The following is an 8,334-nucleotide window of genomic DNA, read 5'->3' as shown; positions in this document are numbered from 1 at the left end:
CAAAGACTTGGAACCAACCCAAATGTCCAACAATGATAGACTGGATTAAGAAAATGTGGCACATATACACCATGGAATACTATGCAGCCATAAAAAATGATGAGTTCATGTCCTTTGTAGGGACATGGATGAAATTGGAAACCATCATTCTCAGTAAACTATCGCAAGAACAAAAAACCAAACACCGCATATTCTCACTCATAGGTGGGAATTGAACAATGAGAACACATGGACACAGGAAGGGGAATATCACACTCTGGGGACTGTAGTGGGGTGGGGGGAGGGGGGAGGGATAGCATTGGGAGATATACCACCAGCATGGCACATGTATACATATGTAACTAACCTGCACAATGTGCACATGTACCCTAAAACTTAAAGTATAATAAAAAAAAAAAAATAGATTTAAGTAAATAAAAAAAAAAAAAAAAAAAAAAAAAAAAAAAAAAAAAAAAAAAAAGAATAGAGACAGCGAGCCCTTCTGCTCTGCCTTCCGGAACCTTGTAGTTTGGTGGTTGAGGCAGATGACAGGATCTGCGAGGGGTAATTAAGGAGAAGAGCCAGAGGCCACAGAAGGTGATAGTGAGGGGTCTCATTTGAGCCACATGGGCCACTGAGTGCTTTGATGCTAGGGCTGGTGTGATCCAGGTCACTCCAGTGGACTGGGGTGCGCAAGAATGGAAGGGGGGCACCCAGGATGCTCACAGCAATCCAGGCAAGATGAGAGAATGCCAGAGAGAGAGGCAACTTCGTATATTGAAGGTAGACTTTGGAGATGATTGGTAAATCTTAGCAATGCACATGAGAGGGTGGGAGAGATTTCTGGGTACAAAGCCTGAGCAGCTAGGGGTGCCATTCTCTGCAAAAGAGATGGCTGAAAAAGGAGCAGTTTGGGGCAGGAAAGAAAATAACAGTAATACTGGAAATAACAAGCAAATCAGGTAAGACCTACCTGGCAGCATTTTTTTTTTTTCTGAGCAGTTGGTATGTGTTGTCTCCCTACAACCGCACAGCATCTCCATTTTGCAAAAGAGAAAACTGAAGACAAAGAGGATAGGCAAATGACCTAAGGTCACACACGAGCAGGACAGCCAGATGGCCACCCAGGACATCTGAATTTGTTTTAGGAAACAATGTCTTTGAGATGCATGTGGGAAATGCACATGAAAAGACATAAACATGAGACCCTTCCACATGAGCCAGGAGCTCAGAAGGTGATCTTCACTGCAGACAGACTATTGGCAATCTCTGGTATAAGGAGAAGGCATTTATTGAAGAGTGAGTGAAAGCTGAGTACAAGAGGCAGATATTACAGTGTCTTCTTTCAAGCAGAAAAGGAAACAAGAGATGAGACGCATCCACAGGGAGTAAGGGAAGGTGGTTGAAGGACAGGGCAGATTAGACAAGATCCCCCTCCGCTCCCACAAAGACAGTGGAAGATGCAAGGGTATCATCGAGCTGGAGCCTGAGGACTGCAGAGCATGGAGGGGTGAGGCCGTTGGCTGGGGGCACAGTGAGTGAGGCAGCAGGAGGAAGCTTTAGTCCCAGGCTAGTGTCACCCAGTGCAGGTGGAAGCCGCAGAAGAATCATGGCACAGATGCTCTGAAGAACATCTCAGACTAAGTGAGCACTCTACAAACACAAACTCAGACAAGACCTGCAGCAAACAACAATAAGGAACATCTTCCCCTACTTCATAAGTGAGAGGCATGAGAGCAGGCATCATATATTTGCACTCAAAGCTGTTTCATATTTTCTGAGGATGGTTCCAAGCAGATCTCTCTCTTTACTTCCACAGAAGAAGAAAAATAAATAAATTTCTGATAAGCTGAATTTTAGCAGAGTGTGGGAGAAAGGATGTTTTTTGAAATATTGGGAATAAAAAATGTCTATTGCAACCCACAGTCATTAGTTTGTGTGTTTACTTTGGGGACTCTACATAGATATCCTTATGGCTTGAAGTAAGAATGGGATTGAGCTGTTTATTAAGTGCCTGGCTATTTGAGTTTCCAGGAGGAATAACGGCCTATCTAATGTAATGTGCTGGAAGTGGATCCCACATCAGCTGTGGTCAGGAGACCAGAGCACAGTCAATGGGCCCATGGGGAACACTGGGCACTGCGCTGTGGACTCCTCCTGTGGTCTTGCGCTGCAGCAAGACCTGATCTCTGGACTCTGATCTTGTGCTACAAAACCTGATGACATCCCATTTCCAACCCCACTTCCTTCTCCTGGGCAGACAAATAAGGCAATTCTCAGTTTCCCCTGCAGCTCTGCTGGGGCTGTGTGATTGACTTCTGGACAACAGAATCTGAATAGATGTAATAGAAGCCAATTTTAGGTGTGACCATAAGCCCCATTTCCCAGATATCCTCTTTGTCTCTCCCCATTTGCATAGCTGGAAGTCAAGAAGTCCAATATTTCAAAGGAGCACACGAAGCGGGATGGCTGAGTTACAGTTATTTTTTACAACAGGTAAAATCATGCATTTTTCATTAACTGTTCTGCCAATGCTGAAAGTTAAAGTTAAGGACAGCAAGCCGAGAGGCAAGGAGCAGGGGGAGGCTGGGGGATCCAGGGACAGAGGCTGGAGAGCATGGGCAGGTTGGAAAGTCTCAGAGGAGGGAAAATCAGCTGGGATTGCAGCTTGAAGGGTATGGGAAAGGTTAAGTGCCTCTCAGGGATTTTTTGTATGAAATATTAATTGCTTTCTGATTGTAAAAGGAATACCAATTCATCACACAGGATTTGGAAGACAATAAAGATATAAAGAAGAAAAATGAAAGCATTGATAAGATCATTACTGAATAGCCACTACTAAGATTTGGTAGTATTTGCTTCAAACATACATGAGCACTGGGAGCTCTCCTGGGGTGGTTTGCAATAACCTGCTTTGCAAATCTAACTGTCTGTGAGTAATGGCATGAGTGTCCAGGAGCGTTAATTACCTCCACAGTTGGTGGGTAACATCCTGAGTGCTTGCAGGAATACCTGCTGTTGGTATGACCAGAGGTCAATTGTCTCTTGTAATAAATCAGGTAGATAGACATTCTAGAAAGCATTTTACTTTACTGAGACACAAAATTCAAATTCCTTGCTGTGTAACTCTGCCAGCCTGAGAATTATTGCTGGCTGTTAATTATTCTTTGTATTGTATTTGAGACACAAGAAATTGTTGAAGTGACTTACTGTTTATAATTAGAAGCTATGATTAAAACTGCTTTAACATTACCCTGGGGCCCTCTCTCCAACATGAAATGATTTCTATAAAAGTGTCAGTGGGTGGTTTGGAAGGGATATGTTGGCCTCCTCCCTGGTAACTACTTTTCCACCTACAGAGCTGCTCCGATGTCATGGGAAGTCTCCTCAAAGCCCCAGCTCTGGTAATTAAATGAAACACAACCATCCTACACCACAACGGCTGGGCACTCTCCCACGGAATATCCAAAGAAGACAGGAATGAGAAGAATCAGCCATCAATTGCGTTTTAAAATTTAAAATTAAAAGAAGTATTTATATTTCATATTTCCCTTAATGCAAATTTTTGACATTTTCTAAATTTCTACTTATTTTGTATAAAAATGAGCTTATGATATAATAAATGATGACTCCCATATGTTACAAAAACTTGGGTTTTTATTTCAAAAATGAGCACAGACCCATGCTATAACTTTCTAAGGGCTTTAATTGTTTCCCCAAACCAATAAAATTAAAATGACATCTCACAATGGAGTGCTGTATTGCTGTATATCTTGGATGAGAAAGAAGGAATGGTTCAAATGGAAGAATGAAAGGAAAGGAAGAGAAACTATCTGCTAAGAGGGTCATGTAGCTGTTCAGACTAGCACTGTGTTTGTCCTGATTCTTTAGTCCTGTGACATTTGACATTTTTATTTGTAAAGATGACAGGTTGATGGCTGTAGCAAACCACCGTGGCACATGTATACCTGTGTAACAAACCTGCACATTCTGCACATGTATCCCAGAACTTAAAGTAAAATTAAAATAAATAAATAAATAAATAATAAAAATGAAAATGAAAATAAAAAAATTCAATGGTTGAAAGGGGGAAAGTGTGAGGCCCTTTTTATTGTGCAAATCACTGGTTGCTCAAGAACCTTAAACAAGACTCACCTACACCTTAGGGTCACCAACTACTATGAGCTACTATGAATCAGTCATGCACGGCAAAGTGGTTGGTGATGCAGAAAAATTCTTTGGCATTAGAGAAAGTGTGACCTACATCATTGAATTCTGTCAATGGAAGGGTCAGCTCAAGTATCTGATCCTTCAGATAATGTCTATTGATTTCTTTGGCATTGGGAAAAATGTTGAGAACACAAAGAAACAAGACATGATCCCTGATCCCCATGGAAGGGGGAGCAGGTAGGTCATGTGAACAAACAATTTGATAACATTTTACCAGTACCTTAATGGAGATCAGAAGGGTAGAAGAAGGAGGAAGGCCACAAGCCGTTTCATAATGGAGAGATACGCCATAAAGAAGCTGAGGCCTCAGCTAGACAGAGCTGAGTAGGGGGCCACCAGCCAGGGCAGAGAGAGCCACAGATGCAAAGCAATAAAGTCCCTGTGTTATTTGGAGAAGTGTCAGATACTGCCTTGTTCTCCAACTAAAGAAAGGCAAAGAGAAAAACAGGAAAGAAATTAAAAAGTGTTTATTTCAAACAATTGAGAGAAGGAATTGGAATCCTTCCCTAGAGTCAACCTAACATTGACTATAGCTCAAAATGGTAGAGAAGATGTAAAATTAAAATTCTGATAATAAAATTAATTTTTAGTAGAAATGAGATCTGCATGGGCTGGTATCCAACTCCCAGCCTCAAGCAGTCCTCCTTCACAGGTCTCTCAGTGTGCTGGAATTACAGGCATGAGCCGCCATGCCAGGCAGGATGCTCTTTCTGTCCATCAACATCTGTTTCACTTGAGGCCACCATGTAAACAGGCTGGGCTCCAGGAAACCCCTCCTGATTTCTCAAATAAATAAGTCTTTCTCTTTATTTCTCATACCACTTCCTTCCTGGGTTATGGCACTTAGAACAGCGTGTGCTTGCATCTTGATTGTGTGCTTCTCATGTATTCATTCAACCTATTCTCCTGGAGCCCCTACCCCTTGTGAGGCACTGTCCGTGCCCTGAACGGGGAGCAAACAGATATTCCATTGCAGAAGATAGACAAGAAGTGATGTAAATAAGTTAAATATGTACTATACTAGATAGTGCTAAGTGCTAAGGGTAAAATGGAAGGTATGGAGGGGATAGAAGCATTCAGGGAGGAATTGGAATTTGAAATAAGATGATCCAGGAAGCCCTCATGATAAGGTAGCTTTTGAGTAAATATCTGAGGAATGTGGAGGGAGCGGCCACCTAGATATCTAGGAAGAAGGGAAAGCAGCTGACACCAAGAAGGGAGAATGAGGACGCCGTGGTGGGTGGAGAGGGTGAACAGGAGAAGTACAGCTGATGACAACTTGAGGAAGACAATGAGCCTGGGGAGGGGCCACAGTGGGGGTCTCTGACTTTCATGCCCAGTGACACTGGGAGACACAGGAGAACTGTGAGCAGACCAGTGACCAACACCAACTTCCATAAAAAAAAGGTCACTGTGGATCCTGGGCTGCTGATAGGCAGACAGGCCTAGGAGCAGGGACACCAGTTAGAAAGCAATTGTAACGGCCAATGCTGAGAGCAGTGATGAGGAGCTGTCGGTTTTGGGTGCATTTTGAAGGTAGAGTGAATGGAGATTTGAGCAGACCTAATACTTGAAGGGAGAAATGACAAATGTGGTTCAAGTTGTGGGTTTCCATTAACTGTGATGGGGGAGAATGTGGGAGGAGTTTGTCAGCAAGAGTACATGAGGAGTTTGCGTTAGATGTCTATCACATGTCCAAATGGAGGGGCCAAGTAGACAATTGGGCGTAGGGGTTTTGAGTAAAGGAGGGTTCTAGGCTGGAAGCTTTATTGTGAATAATCAGCATGTGGACAGACCTGAAGTCATACAAATAGATAAGATGACCTAGACAGTGAGCATATGCAGAAAAATAGAAGAAGGCCAAGACCTGAGCCCCAGATACTCGACCATTTGGAGATTTGGTGGTTGAGGCAGGAGCATTAAGAAGAGACTGAGAAGCAGGGTTCAGAGAAGTAAGAGGAAAAAGGAATGGCATCCTAGAAAATGAGTGAAAAGTGTTTCAAGAAGAAAACATGTGGATAAATATGTCAGATGTGGCCTAAGATGGAGAACCGGCCACTGGATGTAGAAACATGGAGTTTGTTGGTCGACAGACAAGACCCAGTTTGGTGGGAAGTGCGGTGGAGCAGGGAAGCCTGACTGTAGTGAGTCTGAGAAAGGATAGAGGAGATGCATCAGAGACAACTGGAAGTAACCAGCATGGATGGTTCTCTAAGGAGTTTTGGCCTAAGGAGAAGGAAATAAATAGGATACTAACTGGAGAGAAAAGACAAAAGAGAATTTTTTAAAAATCAGCCTTTAGAGATGGGGGTACATGTGCAGATTTGTTACATGGGAATATTGCATGATCCAGAGGTTTGCAGTATGGATCCCATCACCCTTGTAGTGAGCATAGTGCCCAAGAGGTGAGTTTTTTAACCCAGCCCCCTCACCTTCCAGTAGTTCACAGTGTCTATTATTCCCATATTTATGTCCATGTCTGCTCAATGCCTAGTTTACATGGGAGAAAAATAGCCTATTTGTGTGCTGGTGGGAATGATTGAGGAGACAGGTAAATCAATGAGCAAAAGGCAGAGGAGAAGGCGGCTGGAGAACTGTGTTTTGGGAGCGAGTGGTGGTGGAGGCCAGTGCACAGGTTGGGAGCTGGGCTCAGCCAGGAGCAAGGACAGTTCACCACTAGCAGCAAGGTGAAGGCGGTATATGGGCAAAGATGCAAGAAGCTGGCCTGTGCGGTGAAGGGGAATGTGTAGGGGTTATTTTCTTGGTGTAACAGGAAAGCAGGTGATCATATGAGAGGGAAGACTCTCATGGATGTGGGGAGAAACTGCTAGAGTTTAGAGAAGATTGGGGTTGGGAGGAGTAAAACCATCTTCTAAGATCGTGGGAAAGATAACTAGAGAAAGTCAGGAAATATAGGAGTGTAGGAGACACAAGTTGAAAAATGTCAGAAGATAACCAGGCTGGAGGTTGATCTGCTGTCTTGAGATTAGTGATCATAAATTGAAATGAGAAGAACCTGCCTATTGTGTGTTTTTTCCCAGCCACGTACTGCTGAGTAAGTACACGCAAATAGAGGGAGAACTGAATTTTAGCTATGTTGCATTTTAGCTTAGCACATTAAAAAAAGCAAGAAAATGGAATTGAAATTAAGAGCGAATGACTGACTGTGGGATTAAAACTGAGTTTTAAAGTGGTAAGGGGGAAAAAATCCACAACAATGGTGATAGACAATGGAATGGAATGAGACTCCTGGCAGGTAGAAGCATTGCTGTTGCTGGGGTACTGAAAGTAGTGAGCTGAAAGATTAGATAGTTGTCGGAAGAGACAATTTGACATTGAGATTGTGGTGGTTTTGGTCCTACAGACGTCAGCGTTCTATTTAGCTTATTAGTTATTGAAAAACCACCTCTTCCCATCACTGGGAAATGTATTCTTCAGTTTAAAGAAGAAAAAAGGTACTTGTGTCTCATCAAATTTTCGAATTCATGAAAAATTATTTGCACCAAAGAAAACAAGAATAAAAGTTCAGCAAGATTACTGTTAAAGTGATGAATACATCACCAAAAGAAAATACTTGTATGGATGTTTATATTTTCTTAGCTCCATTTCTACAATGGTACAGACCCTGCAGGTATTTCGTCACTGCAGTTTCATCCATGGCTTAGAGACTTGCACAGAGACAGCAATGTGCTGATGGAGACCAAAGAGCAGCTCCTCTGGGCTGAGTGCTGCTGGTCATGCCACACACCCACAGTTTTTTCTATCTGCCAATTGGCTCCAGCCAACTGAGTGCAGATGCCAAGTGGACACAATGAAATTTCTGTGTACATTATTTTAAGCTAAGAAACCTACCAGAGTCCTTGATACAGTTAGTTTGAAGAATAAGGCAGAAGAGAACATGGTGATCTAAGACTCTTCTTTCCAATATACAAAAAAAAAAAAAAAAAAAAATGGACCCTTTATCCTCTTTTGAGAGTTAAAGACACCAATTTAATATTGTTACCTATGGTGACCAATTTGAATAAGAGGCTTAAGAGATTAAATACAGTCATTTCACAAGAAATACATTAAATCTCTGAAATCCAAATATCCAAAATGGACTTTTATAAACAATCTTACAAAGTT

At 42.3% G+C, this 8,334-nt stretch overlaps 1 long non-coding RNA gene across 1 annotated transcript; it reads left to right on the top strand.

Annotated features, from left to right (window-relative positions):
* The first annotated feature begins 2,441 nt into the window (after nt 1–2,441).
* On the top strand, nt 2,442–3,614 carry LOC129528031 (uncharacterized). Its single transcript, XR_008673178.1, has 2 exons — nt 2,442–2,475; nt 3,339–3,614. It is a non-coding gene; the product is annotated as an uncharacterized lncRNA (long non-coding RNA).
* The last annotated feature ends 4,720 nt before the right edge of the window (nt 3,615–8,334 follow it).

Source organism: Gorilla gorilla, chromosome 19, assembly GCF_029281585.2.
Source record: "Gorilla gorilla gorilla isolate KB3781 chromosome 19, NHGRI_mGorGor1-v2.1_pri, whole genome shotgun sequence".
NCBI classification, from domain to species: domain Eukaryota; kingdom Metazoa; phylum Chordata; class Mammalia; order Primates; family Hominidae; genus Gorilla; species Gorilla gorilla.
The sequence above is the reverse complement of the archived record's forward strand: the minus strand, read 5'-3'. Positions and strand labels throughout refer to the sequence as shown.